The sequence below is a fragment of the Macrobrachium nipponense genome, chromosome 5, assembly GCF_015104395.2.
Source record: "Macrobrachium nipponense isolate FS-2020 chromosome 5, ASM1510439v2, whole genome shotgun sequence".
NCBI lineage: Eukaryota > Metazoa > Arthropoda > Malacostraca > Decapoda > Palaemonidae > Macrobrachium > Macrobrachium nipponense.
Genome location: NC_061107.1, coordinates 63,101,013 through 63,121,419, shown reverse-complemented (window position 1 = coordinate 63,121,419; position 20,407 = coordinate 63,101,013). Strand labels below are relative to the sequence as shown.

At 34.2% G+C, this 20,407-nt stretch overlaps 1 protein-coding gene across 2 annotated transcripts in view; it reads left to right on the top strand.

The window, feature by feature from the left end:
• LOC135215383 (uncharacterized) overlaps positions 1–20,407 on the top strand; it is a 517,130-nt gene that overhangs the window by 185,959 nt on the left and 310,764 nt on the right. The gene's annotated exons all lie outside the window — the stretch shown is intronic.

Here is a 20,407-nt window from a genome sequence, read left to right as displayed (position 1 = left end):
TTAAAGGACATTTGTAGTTCGATATATATACATATATAATTATATATATATATAATATATATATATATCATATATAGATAGATATATGTATATATATATGGATATACATATATATATCATACATATGTATATATATATATATATATATATATATATATATATATATATATATATATATATATATATATGCACAGGCTTTCCTCAATTCCTCCTGTCAGATAATGACCACATGCGGTTTCCAGGGAAGTTATAAGAGCATCCCACATTTTTTTATAAATCGTAATAAAGGCCACTTAGTAAAACCTGTATTGAATCTCACAAATACTTAAGATTACTTGCAAAGATGATTCACAAAATAATTCTTGGGAAGTTTTCTCTCTGTATTACACTATATGAAAAATCACTAAAATTAAAGAAACGAGTCTTGCATCGGGGAGAAGCATATTTCAACAATTTATTCTTGCGATATATGCTCTCTTTACTAAGGGGATTAATCATGTAGAATGCAGATGATCCAGTGTAAGTGAAGATTGCCTAAATAAATTCATCATTTAAATTTACTGTACCTTGGAAGAGTGATGCACTTTACACACATTACTCAGTTAATATCGAGAAGAAAATATAAAGAAATGAATGCTTAAATATACCGGTAATGAAACACCGGCATAAATCTAGGAATATTCATTCATAATCAATAGTTCTGCTCGATAACTGATAAGAGGCTTTAAATTGCAGGCATCATTCTTCGGGCCCGACCAAGAGCACTGTCAGACTAGGGTAAGCCCAGTGCTGTTCGCGAACAACAGGCTGGGAATTACGGAGTATATATATATATATATATATATATATATATATATATATCTATATATATATATATATATATATGTATATATTATATATGGTATATATATGTGTGTGTGTGTGTGTGTGTGTACGTGTATGTGTGTGTGCGTATAGAGTATGTATATATATATATATATATATATATATATATATATATATATATATATATATATATATGCATACACTCACACACACACATATGCATACACACGCACATATAAATATACAGTATAATATGCGGTATTATATAATATATTATAAATATATATATATTATATATAATATATATCTATACATATATATATATAATGTATATTTGTGTGTGAGTGTGCGTGTGTGTAGATGATGAATAAGATTTTATAAAAATAGCTAAAGAAAGGAGAAGTAAGGTAGGCCCCTCGCTCGCTGTTGAAGATCAAGTTACCCTACGGAAACACTTTTTTCCCCTAGACTACATCCCTAACTTCCCCTCGGAGACTCTCGAGCGAGACTTGGGGGAAAGCCAAAGTGATAAACGGGGAAAAGTTGTGCGATAAACTCCTTTGCTAATTAACGTTTCTTATCAGACGCCATTTCTTTCCCCACTTGCAGTAGCTCGAGTGTCACCTTTCAAAACTTTTTCCATTACATTTATTACTACCACAACTTTCTCTTTAAATATTTATTTTTTTGTATTTGTGCCCCAATTCCTTCTATTGATTACGGATATATGAAGCTTGTTTTATGGTTATCACACAAAACATGTTTGAAGAATACCCTCTTTCCAAACGAGTAATATATTAGCGAACACTTGCCATCGATTGAAAGTGAACTTTCCCGGTTATGGATGGACAGAATTCCCCATGAAGCGGTGGAGGGAATTCCCCCCATTTGCCGAGGGAATAACTCGATGTTTATGATGAAATGATTGAACTTGTGATAGCTGCGCTAGAGGGACTTTCCCTGAATTGAATAAACCACCTTAGGTACGACTGCTAGTATGTTTATTTTTTACTTAAGTTTGTTACTTCATGCAAATCATTGTTGGTGTCAGAATTATGAATTTTGAATTTTGAGGAATTATGAATTTTGAGGAAGAATATTTGTGATTTAAGTAGGTTTTATAATACTTGACAATGAAAAATTATTTACAATTATTTATAATTCTCAAAAAAAATTATTCCCAGTAGATGGCCTTCAGAAGTTACAAACTTGATCCCAAGCATCGTTAACTATCAAAATTTTTTAAAGATTATAACAGCTCCTCTCATAATTTTTCATAAATTAATAATGTACGAAAAACCACTAAGGTTCATTTTTTGTTTTACTGTAAAACACTGCAGTCGAATAGAACTATTTTCCTTGTGGCGTGTCTATACTCCTTACGAAGCATAACATATTATGCACTACAATAGCCAGTCATGTGGGACTTCAGAACCCGAATCGATAGTTATCCCTCTGCATGATGTCCAATTACACTCAAAGTCCGGAATCCGGATCAGCGGAGCTCACATTCATCATGATCATCATCAGTCAACCCTCTTATTGATGAAGCTCTCTCTTCGCACCGACCCCGCCCCAGAATAGGAATGAGAATTGGCTCATATTGCATTCCGGTTGATTAATGGATTCACATGTTGCATATCGATTGCTCCACTCACAATTGTTTGTGATTAAAATTCCTTCTTCGCTCGGACTGTGTTGTTATAGGTTTTAATGGAAGGCTTCGTTCTTCTCCCGCTTTGTTGCGATACTCACTTTGGTAGAAGAGGTGTATTTGCAGGTTCCTATGATAGCTTTTGTTTGGCTCATGGCTTCATTTGCACGCTAGAGACGAGTTCCCGGCTTTATAATATTTTTTCTGGCTGATTTTCATTGTGATATACGCAAAGAAAAAATGCCTTTTATTTGGCCATGTGAGAGTTTGTATTTATACGCAATTATGTGTATCATCAAATTATGGTGCGATATAGAAGACAAGGGTAAAGTATTTTGGGTGGGGTCTTTTTATAAAAATCTTCCCAGACTTATTCCTTACTCCTCTTCATGATATCTTATTTTCCTTAAGAAAGAATTGCCCTTAATTCAAACGCAGGAAAAACATTGCTGCCTGTTTAGATACAATAAATGAAATAGTCTTATTTTATCATGTAGGAGGTCAGTGGTTTTCATAATTCTTATCTTGATTCTGTCACTCGTTTTAAGAGAAGGAATATATTAAGTTTTCCCAAGGTAAAGAAAATACTTTAAGAATTCATCTTCTTGATCTCATCTTAACAGAGTAAAAGAAATATATGCACATTGATTAGCTAGTTCTCGAGCTTACCACAGATTTTAATTGCAAATGTCAGCTGAGTACATTTGAACAACCAAGAAAAATCGAAAATAAAGATCTCATCGATGATGGAAGGCTAAAAACTATAATTGAGTCTCGCCAGGAATGGGTGAAAAATCTCTGAAACAATATTGGTCGATCGGTGGTCCGTTTATCCGCGTCAACGATCCTCTCGTGCCGCGATTTTCTTAAGGATAATGAGACGTCTTGAACCAACAACTTAAGATCGTTATTGAATCCTCCTAAATATTCCTGTTTGCGGAGTGTTTGCATAGCGTGTCTCCGTCCTGTTATTTTTAGTCCTTCACGCTTGCGTAGCCTAAAATCTCCTCCCTCCAGCTGAGTGAAGAAGTGAGGAGGGGGAGGAGGGAGGACGGAGGAGGGAGGAGGGGGAGGGCCCAGGGAGGGTTCGTCGAGGTAGTAATCGCTTCTCTGCTCAGGGTTTGTTTTGCCTAATTGATTCTGTGGGGTTTTTATCTGCGTGAATTATTGCCTTTTAATTAATCATGTCGATAATGGCTGCTTTGCTGAAACCTTCGTGATTTATTGTCAATCTGTTTGTGTCAGAGTGCTGCTGTCTTCGTGTCTCTAGATATGATTCTAGTAAGTCATTTGTCATGATTTCTTCTTAGTCTACAGCCCTCGTGTTAATCAATCACAAGTTATCGGGCCTTAAATGGTTTCATTTTGTCGACATCTGTGTGATATTATATATTTCTAATTTTATGATACTGTACTAAATTGTTTGGATATTAAAGACCAATATTTGAGAGAAAGATTCCATACAGTGAATGGTAGCGGAAAGATCATCACTTAATGCTCAGAATTGTCTGAAGCTGTTTTTACTGAAGTAAATTGGTCCCATCTAAATATAAGACACTCCAGAATTCTGATATGAAGACCATTGCTTTACATTAATCTTTTGATTAATAGTCCGTTACAGCTGCAGCCTATGCATTGTACTGTAGATATTGCTACTAAGAACATAGGCTGACATATAAGTGCGAATACTATACAGTGTACTGGCTTCAAAAAGTTTTTCTTTTCATTCATAGGTACGTGCTGGAGATAGACGTGAGTGTTTGCCACAACAAAGGTAAGTAAAATTCTTTTTATATATAACATTAAGTAAAGTAGATCTTGCAGCAGTTATATGAGATTCTTTACAAACATTGAATTAATATGGTTTTATTTATATTTAAACGAACGTATTTGACCTTCACATTTGCTCACTAAAGTTCCGTTATGCAGTCTATGAATCCAAACGCTTCATCTGATGAATAGACAAGCGTACGTTTTTCTTGCGGTGGTTGCAAGCACATGTTTTTAGAACTTTTCATTTTCTTTCTATATGCATTAGTTCATTCCATTTTCTCTTTTTTATTCATTTTTCGTTAATGTATTATGTTTGCCCTCAGATTCCATAATGTTTTGGTTTCCTAGAGAGCTCACTTCGTCACGAACATTGAATCGTTCAAGTTCTGTCTAAGAAAATAAACTATCCTCTCTCTCTCTCTCTCTCTCTCTCTCTCTCTCTCTCTCTCTCTCTCTCATCATGTAGAAAATTCTTTGAAGTGACACACTGAAGATTTAGGAATATATGAAATCCCTTGCCTCTTAAATATGCTTTTCCCGTATTGTCTCATTGTTTGGTAGACTGGATAACACAAATGGTTAGCCAACAGATTGTTGAAAATGGCCCACTTTGATTTTGATAATTTTAGTGCAGTTGTTTCGAGGTATTAAATCTGGAGTTTTTTTATTTTAAATGATCGAAATTATATAACAACGGTATCATTGCAAATATATTTTTACCATTTCGAGAGTTTGTCGGTGTATAAGTGAGATTTGAACTGTATTGTTTAATTTTTTTTTTAAAGTATGCACATCACTACTGGGTAAAATGAAACAGATCATTCCTACTCTTGGCTTATGCTCTCTCTCTCTCTCTCTCTCTCTCTCTCTCTCTCTCTCTCTCTCTCTCTCTCTCTCTCGTGTTACGTTGAACACATCCATACACCCATTATTTCCGTCCACCCTCCCCCCTCCCTGAGTCGTAATTTCAGACTTCATTACCAACCATAAACATCTTGATTACATAACGCCTTCCACCCACCCACCCCTTCCTTGGCCCCCTCCTCCGTCTCCTCTTCCCCCACAACACACTGAACGCATTTCAACATTGTTCAGCTTAAACTCCGCCTCCACCCTGACATTCTTTGTCCAGTTATAACTTGATCTCCCAATGGCCTGTTACAAGCTTTTTCGCACCCGGACGTCTTGCTTATTTCCTGCACGTGTATCTACTATCGACTCTTGTTCTTTATGTGGTAGATATTCCTGGGATCATCTTAGGAAATAATAACAATAATAAAGATAGGGGCACTAGTTACTTTCCCTGAAAGTTTTATAAAGTATTCTAGAGGATATAAACTTATCTTATTTAAGTTGATACCTATTTACCTACTATAATATACTAATTTAGTCCCACTCAGCTGAGACACCCTAACAAACTCACACTTTTGTCAGGCATACTACATGTGCGCAGACATATAAAGAGTTTTACGACGTACTTCATATTGTTTGTCAATTACACTCCAAGTTGATAGTCAGAAAGTAAGGGAAGTTTTTCAGTGCCGTTTACCGAAGATCAACTGACAGTTGTTCGCCTGCAGATAAGCAGGAAGGTGCCATGTATTCTGAGGTCTCGCGCCAGCATGATGGCCCGCCTCACTTGCTTGTCAAAGGGTTCGAGATCGATTCAGGGCGAGCAATAAATTGTCCTGGTGTGTTCACTCACCTATGCTGCCTCATGCAGTGAATTTTCAATAATGTATGTATGTATGTATGTATGTATGTTATATATATATATATATATATAATATATTTATATATATAATATATATATATATATCTATATATATATTATATAAATATATATATATAGATATATTATAGGATTTTTATATATATTAATATATATATATATATATATCTATATATATATATATATATATATATATATACATATATATATATAGATTTATAATATATTATATATAATATTATAGATTATATTATATATATAATATATAAATATATTATATAATTATATATATATCTATCTATATATATCTAAATAATATAATAATATATATATAATATATATTTATATATATATATATATATATATATATATATATAAGTAAGGAAATATGAAAACGTTATATATATAATATATTACTATATATATTATATCATATATATATATAGATAATATATATATATCTATATCTGTATATATTATATATATAATATTATAATTTATATATATAGTTATATATATATATATATAATATAATATATATATATCGTATATAGTATATATATATACTCTACTATTCTATCTATATCTAACATATATATAGTTCTATACAACTCTATCTATATTAATATATATATATCTTATATATATATGATATATAAAAATATACTATTTATAAATAAATATAAATATAATTATATATATTATATTTAAAATATATATATTATAATTATTATATATACAGGTATATATTATTATATATATATTTCTATATATAGATTTATATATATATATAATATATATATACTATATATATATATATAATATATATATAGTATATTATATTATATTATATATAGATTATATATATATATAAATTATAAATCTATATATAATATATATATATATAGATATTATACTTATAATTATATATATACATATATATATGGTCCCCGTAGTTGAAAGGTTACCAACCGGACCTCATCAACCAGGGACCCAGACTTCTCCCTCGTGGATATCAACTTTGTCTCTATTTTAGGAAAAAATGCATGAATGCATGAGGGTACTGAAGACCTAAGCATGAATTGAATACATGGCGTGTTTAGTGAAATTCGATTTTGGTTGGCTAACCACCGGGGATACACGTTTCATATGCAAGTATCCTACCAATGTACTAGTGTAGAAAACTCCGCGTCCAGTATAATTAAGAATTTGACAGAATTTATTTCTCTACTATGTACCGGGTTATGTAACATTTATCTTTTTCCTGATCTTACAATGAAATATTTATCATCCAGGATGTTGGATTATGACTCATCCTACAATACAGTTCTTCGTAGAACTGCTGGGGTTTGTCCCTTTTGATAGCTATCTACAAAGAAACAAATTTAGATAACTTTTTGGAAAATAATTGTATTCCTCATTTTTAAATAAAATAAACGTGGATAAAGGGAAACTTCAGAAATTTATCAGCCAACCCCTTCATTACTGTTAGTGAACTGTTTAGACATTATTATTATTATTATTATTATTATTATTATTATTATTATTATTATTCAACCCTTCTCAGTGCATACAGATACCCTTAACCCGGCGTCCCTAAACACCTCCCCCTCCCCCGCAGAAATAACCACTTAAACCTCTCTTGGGGTTATGAGTGCCACCTCAAGGGTCTCGAGGGATTTTCTTATGGAACGGGATATGGGTGATAGAGAAGACGAGGGGGGTTGAGGATGGATTTTTAGGATAGAGGAGGAGGAGGAGGAGGAGAAGAAGGGTGAGAGAGATGTGAAAATTTAGGTTACTGAGGCCGAAGCGGTGGGTGGGTGGGGGAGGGGTGGTGCTAAGGTTTACTGCTGTTCCATATGGCGTCTTTGGGGGATACAACTGTATCGTCTTTCACGTTGTGTCAAACTCTCGTGCAGGGAATAACAATCATTCCTCATTAATGGATGCCATGTGTAGAAGAAAGTAATGACAACGACATGGGTGAACATATCTCCTCCCTTCCGGTGTTTTCTTTTTTTCTTTATTTTTTTCTATACTCATGGGAATATTTAACATCCACTCAGTTGCTCTCATTTTGCACTTGCAATTTGATCATGTATAAGTCGATTTGAATAGTTATATTGGATACTCAGTCTTTTTATTGTCAGTTTATTGTCTGTGGGGTGAAGAATTACAATTTAGTTGGTTGTCTTTTTCATTACCCAATTTCTCTTTAGATCTCGATCATATTGTGCAAGTAAGGACCTCTGACTGGCCTTAACACTCAGCCCCAGCATGAAAAAAATAACTTGACCTAATTCTTAAGATTACAAATCGAATTTTTGCTCAAATGTGTAGGTCTCAATGTAAAATTTTTCTTACACAATTGCCAGTTTTGACTTCATTCAGTTAAGACCTTCCCTGTGTTGAGTTTAGGTAAAACTTACAATAGTCATTACAGTTAAAATTCACATCATATACGTATATATATATATATATATATATATATATATATATATATATATATATGTGTGTGTGTGTGTATTAGTATAGATATATATGTGTATATGTATATAGTCATATTACAAATCGAATTTATGCTAAGATGTGTAGGTCTCAATGAAAAATTTTTCACGTTTGCTCCTTGACTGGAAGTCAGATCGTTAATCATCCAAAAGTTATGCTAATGGAATCCAAAATGTCCAAATGCTGTTGCATATTTGATAATAAAATTATGTTTAGTTTTACAATTCTCAAGTGATCGGGCTAGTTGAAACAGTTGGATGAGAACTATGGGCTGAGAGGCTGGGACACGTGGAGGTTTGTGGGAATGTCAGAAAATAAAAGACATGAATGCCATATCTTGCAAAAGGCCTTTGCGTCGCAAAGCGATAGCCAGAGGAAATTCTAATTCAGGGCCAACAGAAATCTGAAACTTAGTAATATATATATATATATATATATATATATATATATATATATATATATGTGTGTGTATATTATTAAATATATATATCTTATATATATATAATATATATATATATATATATATATATATATATATATATCTAACCTAGCCTGATCACTAGAGGATTGTTTTATAGTTACAAATAGATCAAGGGAAAAAGCAAACACCATTTTATTATCCAATATGCAACAGCATTTGGACATTTTGGATTTCATTAGTATAACTTTTGGATGATTAACGATTTGACTTCCAGTATAAGAGCGAACAAGAAAAATTTTCATTGAGATCTACACATTTTACCATAAATTCGATTTGTATAGATATATACATACCATACATACATATATGATGAGAATTTTAACTATAATGACTATTGTAAATTTTACCTAAACTCGAGTCAAAACTGTTAATTGTGTAAGTTACCAAACTTGTACTATTATCATTATTGTCGCTGTTATCATTGTTAGGGTTACTGAAGTTGTGCCATCAACTGTTGCTGGTGATTTCCAGACTGTGCAATATCCTATTTTTTTATATAATTTTCCCAAAATAACTTGGATTGCGGTTATTGAAAATAGCGGTGAGTTTTTGACGTTTCTTTATGTGGAGAGAGAGAGAGAGAGAGAGAGAGAGAGAGAGAGAGAGAGAGAGAGAAAATTCTCAAAGAATGCCTCAGAAAATTAATGGAAATGATACTTTCCGTCCCAATGTGACTCTTTCGCTCTTTGTGTGTGTAGTCTGTGATAGGATTAAGTAACGAAGTAGGCCATTTTACAAATTACCTGGCCATTTTGTAAGCAATTTTACAAAATTACCGTAAATATGAGGTTCCTTTACAGGATCACTCGGTGTATAATTTAGAAAAATCGCCGATAGTGTTGTCGGTCAATTTGTCCCAGCATGTCAGGAAATGTAACTGCTGCTTATTGTTAGCTGTGTTACTCGGAATATCTCCGGCGTTTTCATGGTCTCTGAAAGTGGTGCTGTGGTGCAGATTGCTGCCTATTGGCCTAACAATGAATGGGACAATAGAGATGTTTGACCTATTACAGGCTGAAGTAAATGAAAGAAATCTACGTAATGATACCGTAAGAATACAAGAGCACTGTAAGTCGAATGAAAGAACTGGAGAAAAACATACTTGACGCAAAATGATTTTTGCCACAGGTAAAGTCGATATTACGGGAATTTATCATAAAGAGACAAAAGTGCAAAAGCTTGTGAAAAGGATTGTATTTATGTATTGGTGCTGAGATCTGCTTGGCTCATTCCAAACTGCCTATTATGGAGAAATGAATATTCTTTCTAGAAGCAAGAAAATACTGCATCATATGCTTGTTTCTAAAACACTGCTCGATACTGAGTAACAAACCTACAAACATGGCTGTTGCTCGTGTCGTAGGAGCGCCAGTGTCATCACTTAGTAACCTAACTTGGTTTGTATCTCCGAGCTCTGAATCAGGAGGCCGCCACTCAGTTGTCACATACTGCGGACAGTTTGGGAATTGGCGATTCCCAAACTATAATCGGGCGGTGATCGAGGTTTTCTTCCTTTCTTTCGTGACTTTCCAAACTGTGATTGTGCTAAAGAAAACAGTTCCTGTAGTCAAAGTTTAGTGACCAATGTTCGCTGGAACATTTAAAAAAATTTGTTTTATTACCGTGAAATTTGCCAAATACATTATTTTGCAAATTAATAGTAAAATTTCTTCTACCATTATGAACATCATTTATGCTCGTCAAATGCTGCAAAAGTTTTGAGGTGTATGCTGCCGCTGTCTGATTTCAACGCACCACCCTCTTCGCCCCCCGCCCCCAACCAACACCCCCAACCCCTACCCACCTCGTGGTTGGTTTTGAAATACGAAACTGTCAGTATCTGTCCGACAGCAGTCACAGCACCCTCGTATGGACTGAGCATTGTTTATTCCGCATCTTATACCGCACTCGGACGGCACTGGTGATCGTTAACTATTGGCATTCAAGCGAGATACGGAATTATTATTAATTATGATTATTATTAGAAAATAACGACATTTTTCCTATAATTATTACTTGTATATTTCCCCTTTACGCAAGATCACTTGACGCATAAGTGGTCCGGGTCTTAGGAAATGAAGAGGTCTGTCAGTCCGAGTTATTTTTGGCCAGAAGGCGAGAAGAGAGAGAGAGAGAGAGGTAAGGGAAAAGAGATGGGTGTGAGCGTGTCATGTTACCGAAACCAGCATGGCCAAAACGGCAAAGTTTTCCTTAGATTACGAACAGTCCATGCAATAACCTCTGTTATTTCGAAATTCTGGATAGAAAAAGAGATAGCAGAAAAGACTTTAATCCGTTATAATGTATTCCAGTATTAGAAAAAATCGACAAAACGTTGCCCAAGTAAACGATGTTTGATGGTAGACAGTTGGCAACACTGCCTATAAAGTCGTCATGGAAGAAGGCCTCGGCTTGTTTACATTAACATAATCATTACCTCATTACAGTAGATCTCGTGGCTCGTGGGAACCATTCCACGCTTATTTATTTTGTAATTACTCTGTAGCTGCCATGGACGATTAGACTGGACTATATTCCATTTATTATCGTTTCGCTATTTACTGGTATTTACTTCAATTGATGCTGTTTCGTTAATCGTCATTAAAACTTCTTTGTTTCTTTGGGCCTCCTTTTTCATTTCCCTTTTTGCTCTTCATCTAGACTAGTCGTCATTTACCGTCCATTTTCTTCGTCTATTTCCTTCAGTGTAACCAGGTGTAATTTCTTGTCGTTTCTTGATCTTTCGGACTTTAATTTCTTCGACTGGGGCGTCTTTAATATCTTCACTATTGCCATTTCAGTATTTACTCACTTTTTAGAACTACTTATATGTCTTGGTCTTTAGACTTTTATTAGCTGACTATTCACGTTTCATTATTTTATTGATCGTTTCAGCTTCGTTGTTTACCTGATAAGCTGTAATTCAGTTTTCCGGATATTTACGCTTTCCTTATTTCCCTGAGTAGTAGTGCTTCGTAGTTCCATCTCATAATTTAGTCATTTAATTGATCACATGTACTTCATTTTTTTTTATTTCAAGCATAGTTATTTTGTGGATCGTTAAACCTTTATTTAAATTGTCATCCTTATATCTTCGTTATAACGTTGATCGTTAAGACTTTCTTACGACGATGATCGTTACAGATCTTGTTTCATTGGTCGTCGAAGTTCGCCAAAGCTTGGATATCGCTTTCGTCACTAGGGCCGTGTGGTATCAAGGCCTCGGTTGTATACATACATCCCTTGAGAATTTAGTTTTTTTTTTTTTTTTTGTATAGCAGGGGCGTCCTCATCTTAAAAGATTTTCGCTTACTCGGGGAGTAAGCCTTCAAACTACTTTGTTGCTCTTTGTTGTTGTTGTTGTTGGCGGGGGGCGGTTAGGAAAAGTCTATGGAGGAGCCTAAAAACGTCTGAAAAAGGGGTTTCTCATTGAGTTAAATATACAGGAATTTATTCATTGGAAAATGTAGAAAAAAATAAACAATGTGCATGTTAAAATGCATGTTAATCCATACAGAAAAATTATTTCTAATAACGTATAGCGTATTTATTTTAATTTGTGTTGGTGAAGCAACTGTACATTTTAGCATGTTTTGATTTATTTGGTGTACTGAATTTAAGCTTTTTCTTTTCGATTATTTTGTGTTTCCACTTATAACTGAGAATATATGAACGTGATTAATTTGTGCCCTTTTACTTGATCCTGTTGTTAGTATAAGTAATAGTAAGTATGAGTATTAATTACGAAAACCATTTCACGTTAAGTTAGGAATATAGTGTTTTAACTCATGAGTACGGGGAAAATTTTGCACGGTCGTATCACGCTTTGTTTATATTGTTCCTCTAGCTTTTAGAAGTCTTCGCCAAGAGGAGATTCGGATCCTATATGTAGGAAATCCCCGGGTTCGAAGTTGTTCGACATTCCGAATTTAGACATCCCATTATTTGATATCTTAACATAATTAACTAAACGAACAGCAATTAGTCACCATTTATAAAAAGAGTTGACACTCATATTTTAGTCTTAATATGCGTAACATATTTATAATCAATAAAAATGTGACATTTAGAATAAAAATGCATCAGTGAAATGTAATGTGTAGGACTTGATGTTTTCTTGTGAATGCTCTCATATTTTTATTCCTTTTCTTTATGGGTTTATGTTTGACTCCATTTTCGATAGTGCGGAATAGGAATAAATAATGTAATTACAGTACAAATTAATATTGAGATTTATAAGTAGTTGGCCATTCTTTTAGCGCTGGAACCACCGCCACCTTAATGTGTTAATCCAAGTAAGGAAGCAGATCCTATTGGTCCTGATAATTTAATTATGAGCGTATTGCCGTTAACGCCATTTCTTTGTAACAACTACGATTGTAATTTATTCATTTATTTATGATAATGATTGCTTCACAATTTTCTCAACTTCCATCCCATCAGGAATTAAATTTTTGTAATTCATATAAGGATAATTAGGGATTGATATTGATTGTTAAAGGCTGAACAAATAAACATACATACATACCTATACATATAAATATGTGTATATGTATACATATACACTTCAAAAGCAAGACACAAAGAGAGAGAGAGATCTGTTTTTCTCTTTATCCCAGCCTTGATCTTTCTCCAGGTTTAAGGAAAAACTATCTTTTAATCTGCTCCTTTTATTCACCTGTAAAAAAAAGAACGAAATAAAGAAGAATGTCGGTCTTTAAGAGACCTAAATGGGATTACCTTAACAACTTAATCAACCTGAACGGTGATAATTACTGATTTGAGAATCAGCCATTTGGATTAGAATAATTAGTGAGTTGAGTAAAAAGAAAAAAAAAACTGGAGAGTTGTGCTCGCGAAGGTGTAACGAACCTTTTGATACTATTTTAGATTTCTGTAATTGGGATTATTACCTTTGATAGATGATGACTGTAATGTATTCGTCGAGTAAAGGATTGGTCGTTTAATCTTAATGATTTAATTTGTAGGTAGCAATTAAAAAGTCAGATGCAAAATTTCTTTGGCCTTAATGCAGTTTATGCCCTGCTGTAAGCCCGCATAGGGAGTTTTTTTTATCTACTTCAATAATGATATGCAGTGCATGACGTTTTCTTTTCATTAATGTGGTTATTATATAGATTAACTTACGGTTGTGTGAAACGGTGGAATGCCTATCTATCTATCTATATATATATATATATATATATATATATATATATATATATATATATATATATATATATATATATATATATATATATATATACTAACAAGACCTCATTGAAACTGGACGATATCAAGGGGAGATATTTATTCCAAAAAGTTGCAAGCTTTCCTGGACCAACATTCCTCATTGTCAAGTATCCGTGCAATGACTGGACACGTAGTCCAGCTGTATTTATATCTGTGTGAGGGAGAGGATTAAAGTCCTTATTCCTGTTATTACCCTCCACACACATACACACACTCACACACACATATATACTATAGCTATATGTATGAATGCTATACAAATCCACATTTCTTGAACGATTTTGATGAGATTTCTACCAGACTCGCCTCCCCCTCAGAAAGGTTTTAGTCAGAATCTGAAAATCGAGGGCCATTCCTGAAGGTCATAACCCCTCTTTTTCATACCCCCTCATTTTTACAAATCCACACGAATGCTATACAGATTCACATTTCTTGACCGATTTTGGTGAGGGTCGCCGAGAAGAGTAGTGACACTCCCGATGTTCTTCAAGTCCAAGTTCAGCCAAATAGGAAGGGGGGTGACATGTAAAAATAACCAAAAATTACAGATATTAGTATCTAATCCATAGTTTTCGAGGTCGCTGGGACGAATAGAGACACTCCTGGTGGCCTTTAAGTCCATGTTCAGCCCCGACAGGAATAGGAGCGAGAATTGGTGAAATGTAAAATATCAAAAATGCTGGGCAAATAACTGAAGCAACTATCTTAACAAGAATGGGAGAGAGAGAGTTTATCAGTTGTCATTCAGAGATTACCGCAGCATGCTTTGGGGTGGTCAGTAATATATATATATATATATATATATATATATATATATATATATATATATATATATATATATATATATATATAATATAAAATATTTAACTATATGTGTGCAGGAATAGAGAGTTGCAGAGAGGTTTCTTTTGTAGCAACATTCAGGAAATTTCCAGAACTCATACTTCTTAAAGAAGGGAAATATTCTATGGCCGACTGCTTTCAGACTTGTTCGAGAGCGAACAAGACTGCATATCTGTTTATCTTGAAATATGAAGATTCACACCAACCTCCGCCTTTTAAAGGGGAATTTTATTTCCGTTTCATTGTTGATATAGTCAGTGATTTTATTTTCTTAAGCCTCATATTTTAACAACCATTTTCACAAACAGTACATAATCAAAGACTTATTTGCCATGTAATTTGTTACTAATTTAATAATCCTCATTTGAAAACTAATTTCATTGCTATTATGCATACGAATATCAAATTCTCTCTCTCTCTCTCTCTCTCTCTCTCTCTCTCTCTCTCTCTCTCTCTCTCTCTCTTTCGACCAGTTGAGGAGGGAATTACTTAGGCTTGTTTAGTAAAGCGGATCATGTACCTGGAATCTAACCGAGTGATGTTAGTTGCAGCTTTGGTGGCAGAGGCAAAGAAGGAAAGAGTGAAAGAAGATAAGAAGTGAGGAAAACAAGAGACGTGAATAATTAATATACCGTCAAAAAGTATTCCATCATAACAGTTACCCTCTCCTCATTGCACTGAAACCATTCGTGAGATCATCATAAAAATATTCTCTCTCATCATGATTAGCAGTCATTTATATTTTTCTGGTTTTTTTCATTTTTCCCGCTTTTTAGAAAAGTCCATTCAGACATATTACACTTCCAATGTCTGGTAAATTGTCCTTGATTATATAATTATAAGAAACATGACAAAATGTTCGTTATTTACTAACCAAAAAATTAAAAAGTATAGTTGGATTTACATCCAAAATAAAATTCGTTTTTTCCCTTGTATGGGAAGATTTCTTGTGAAGATTGGTACACAGTTGTAAAAGTGTGACAGTGAATTAGGAAAGATAATTATTCTTTGTTAAGAACGTTGCCTTTCTCTCGTCTCCGGAATTTATTTCTTCATTCATTCCCCTACATTCATATTTTCACCTCATTTACACTAAAAGTTGTTCGAAGCATTCCACTGATTTTTCGCGTCGTTTCCGGTTTTCGAATCTCTCTCTCTCTCTCTCTCTCTCTCTCTCTCTCTCTCTCTCTCTCTCTCCCTCTCTCTCGTACATGGACATATGTTGTCTTTTCTATTATTATTCTTCTTAGTTCTCTCCCCTTTCCTTCCTTCATCACCCTGGTCTGTTTACATGTCATGCCGTTGAAACTTTGACTCGCGTTAAATAGCGAAGGGGTTCAGTGAGCACGTGTTATTGTTGATGTTATTATTGTCAGAACAGCCGAAGTACACATGTCCATGTTTATTTGTTTGCCTTGAGCAGTTCTGCCTTCCATATATATATACTTATATATTTTCGGTTTTTGGTTGGAGCGTTAAAACGTACAGCTAGAGAAGTAAACTTACTGTACTCATATGTTAGTTCACATTCTTTGCAATGGAAAATTCTGTGGTCTGATCCTGAATAAATGTTTACCTGCGTCATTTTTATAAGGGTTCAATTGAACGTCGATAAAGTGGTTGTTTACATCAGTAATCATAATCATTTGGCTATGATGTTTGTGATGATCTCTTGTTAAATCATTATTTTATGTTCTCTGGTGAATACTTTTACTTCCTCAGTTCCCCCCCCCACTCTCTCTCTCTCTCTCTCTCTCTCTCACACACACTGACCAACCCAGCGTTGGCTGGGAAACGACCGAGAAACTCTCTCTCTCTCTCTCTCTCTCCCTTTCCTGTGTCGTAAGATAGTTGCTTCAGTTACATTGCCCAGCAATTTTGACATTATATATTTCACCACTTCTCACATCCCCCATTCCTATTTGGGCTGAACTTGGAATTGAAGGGCACTAATATCCATCATTTTTTAAATTTTATTTTTCGCTCATTCTCCCCCACACCCTCTCCCTTCCTATCGGGGCTGAACTTGGACTTAAAGGGCATTGGGAGTGTCACTATTCATCTCGGTTATCTCAAAGCTATGGATTAGCCACTAATTTCTGTAGTTTTCGGTTATTCTTAGATGTCACAATCTTTCTAAGCCCTCTTCCCATCTGACTGAACTGGGACTTAAAGGACATCGGGAGTGTCACTATTCATCTCAGAAATTATGGATTAGACACTAATACTTGCTGTTTCCTGTTATTTTTACATCACCCCCATCCCACCCCTTTCTCACCCCCGATTTCCTATTGGGGCTGAACTTGCACTTCAAGGACATTGGAAGTGTCACTTTTCATCACAGCAACCTCGAAAACTATGGATTAGACTTAATATCTGTACCTTTCCGTCCCCCGCTCCTCCTATCAGGGCATCAGGTGTATCACTATTCATCTCAGCGGCCTTCTGTCATTTTCACTTATTTTGATTTTCACCCCTTTACCTCCCTATAGTATTCTTTCCCAGATGCTAGGTTATATGCATACCAAGATTGGTTGAAATTGCTCAATGAGTGTCAAATTTGGTGTATGTGGCACAAAAACATACATACATACATTTATATATGATAATAATATATAATATGATAATATATATATATATATATATATATATATATATATATATATATATATATATATATATATATATCACACACAGTGAGCTTTAAAGGTCATGTAGAATTGATGTTGCTCATCTTCCAAGGACTTCATCTTCATTCTTTCTTATTTTGAGGTGTCTTTGCTCAGTGTTTGATTCTGCAAAGAGGAACCGGTGTTCTTTGACCGAGCGGTTGTCAGACGCACATGAAAAGAATTCATAAAGCTACCTTCGGTAAACATCGAATGTTTGCGTGCAGTATCGAGGATTTACTGAGAACACAAGCCGTTGGAAAAGGATTTTCTTTTAAAGTCAATAGCTCTTTGATACATTGTTATGACGTTGCCGTTTCCATTTCAGCTTTGAATCCCCCTTAGATTTTTCAGGGCTGGGTCACGAAATATTGATTATTCCTAAAGCTGCGTCGCGTATTCATATCAAAATTAACCGTTTTAAATAGATAGACAATAGCCCGGTGACATAATATATACACTGAACCGCGTATTTTTGTGGATAGTTCCCGGACGAGGGAAGCCATTTTCTGGTAGAAGAAAGACAGGACAATTTATCTTTTTTATCCAAAAGAAAATTCACTGGGAATAGAATCGCTTTCAATGTAGTGGTAAAGATCATGATAGTAATGAAAACAATATGTTGTCAGCCATCTGCGTTTCATCACTCCGCTTGTATGCATGAAGCGCGCTTAACTGCCTTGTCAAAATGAAGACTGGCTTTATCGGTCTCCTTCAGGAGCTTTGGCTTTTTTTAGTCTTTTTGATTGCATGACAGTGATAGAAATTTCTAAAGAGCAAGTAGGTCACGCCTCCCCTCATTTAATTGTTCATTAATTGGCGGTTGCTGCTCATTAACTTTCGCAGAACATAAGCAGAATCTATTAGAGATGGTAAAGATTTAAATGCACGGTAAACTCGGACTTTATATACGAGCAATTCTTCTTGGTAAAAATCACTGGACGAATACCCTTACACCAGATGGTTCGATTTCAGTCAGAATGTCTAGAAAATGCTGTGCACTGAGCATGGTCACTTCTTATTTCAACGGTGATATGTTTCTCTGGTCTCTCATTGGCAGCAGTCTCGCTAGTATTGAAAAGCGAAATGGAGCAATATTAAAAGAGATCTCAGCATGAGATAGGGATGGACCTGTAAAAAGTAAGTGTTTGGGTTTGATTTAATGATTACACAGCGTTCATTACTTAGGTACGAATATGTTGTAGTATATTATTTTCCATGGCTGTTAATGTGGTCAAAAGAAAGTAGTTCAAAGATCGAGAGAGAGAGAGAGAGAGAGTCATGCTGTGGCATGCGATGATTTCAAGTTTTTTTATCAACCTCTGTGGATTCTGTATTAATTCGAAAGAAATATTTAAGTTGTTTTTATGTTTTTATTGTGGTGAGTTTTTATTTAATCTTTATCGTTATTCATTTCTACTAGATCTCCCATAACGAATTAAAATTTTCCCTTAGAAAAGCCAATCTGCTTACTGAATACGTAATCTTCAAGTGTGCTGTTTCGGACTATTTAATTATGATATAGGATCTGATGCACGTGATCGATGCTTACTTAATCATCCTGTTGCACGTCAATTATCTGAATTGAGGATGTCTAACATTCAGCAACATTGCCAAAACGATCAGTAAATATGAGTTAGTATGATATCAACATGCCTCTTTGGGCATTAAAAGTTGTGAAACTGTAGAAAGTGTGAAGCACATTCACCCATAATGTTCGCACTTCCTCCGAATCACAGTTATAGCGAAATCTAATAAGCAACTCTTTATTATTTAAACAATGTTCGCCAGAATATGTAAGCGAAATGTGGTTGTGAACTGATTCACATATTTAAAATCTTGGATATATGAATTTAGCATTTGTCAGACTTTTTTGTACGTTATCATCAAAATTTAATCTTGCATGAACTATGTTCACAAGACTTGATATTCAAACATTATTACTGTACAATTCTAATACTATTTATAGAAGAGGATCCCTGTCTGAAAAAGATGCATAGTTTACCAGTGAATTCATGAAGTATATGCACACATAGTAGAGACATGTATATGTATGTGTATATATGTGGACCCATTATGCGTGTGTGTGTGTGTTTGTGTGTGTGTGTGTACATTAATAAACTCGGAGGCTAAAATATATATCCTTAAAGCTACTAAAACGAACTCTTGAACACCGATATTACAGATTTCAGATTTTCTTTAGAAGAGCAAAATCCAAATCAAATCTAAAAAGATTGCAAAACATGTTCCACTTTAATTATCACATTTAGATTTATCGTTTATCCAATTAAAGTTTAATATTCATCTTAGTAAATAGCAGTTGCCTTATAACATTTATTTAGGTAACATTTTCATAGTCATTTGTGGATTTCTGTCTTTCCCTGAACAGTGGTTAAAACGGTTTCGTTGTAAATTCTACAATCCTAATTGAGAACAGTTGAAAAATATAAGGACATATTCGTCAAATCACTGACTGATTGTCTCACCAACGTCCTTTCCCCCCATTTACTCTACAGAAATGAATCATTTCCTTTCCTTAATCAGTGATTGTTTCTTGCGCCCTACTGATAAGCTTTGAAAATCCATCTCTTCTTATTATTTTCATGATTTATAATTTTGTATAATCAACAAAGACAAAAACGACTTTTTCCTCACCATGCAATTTA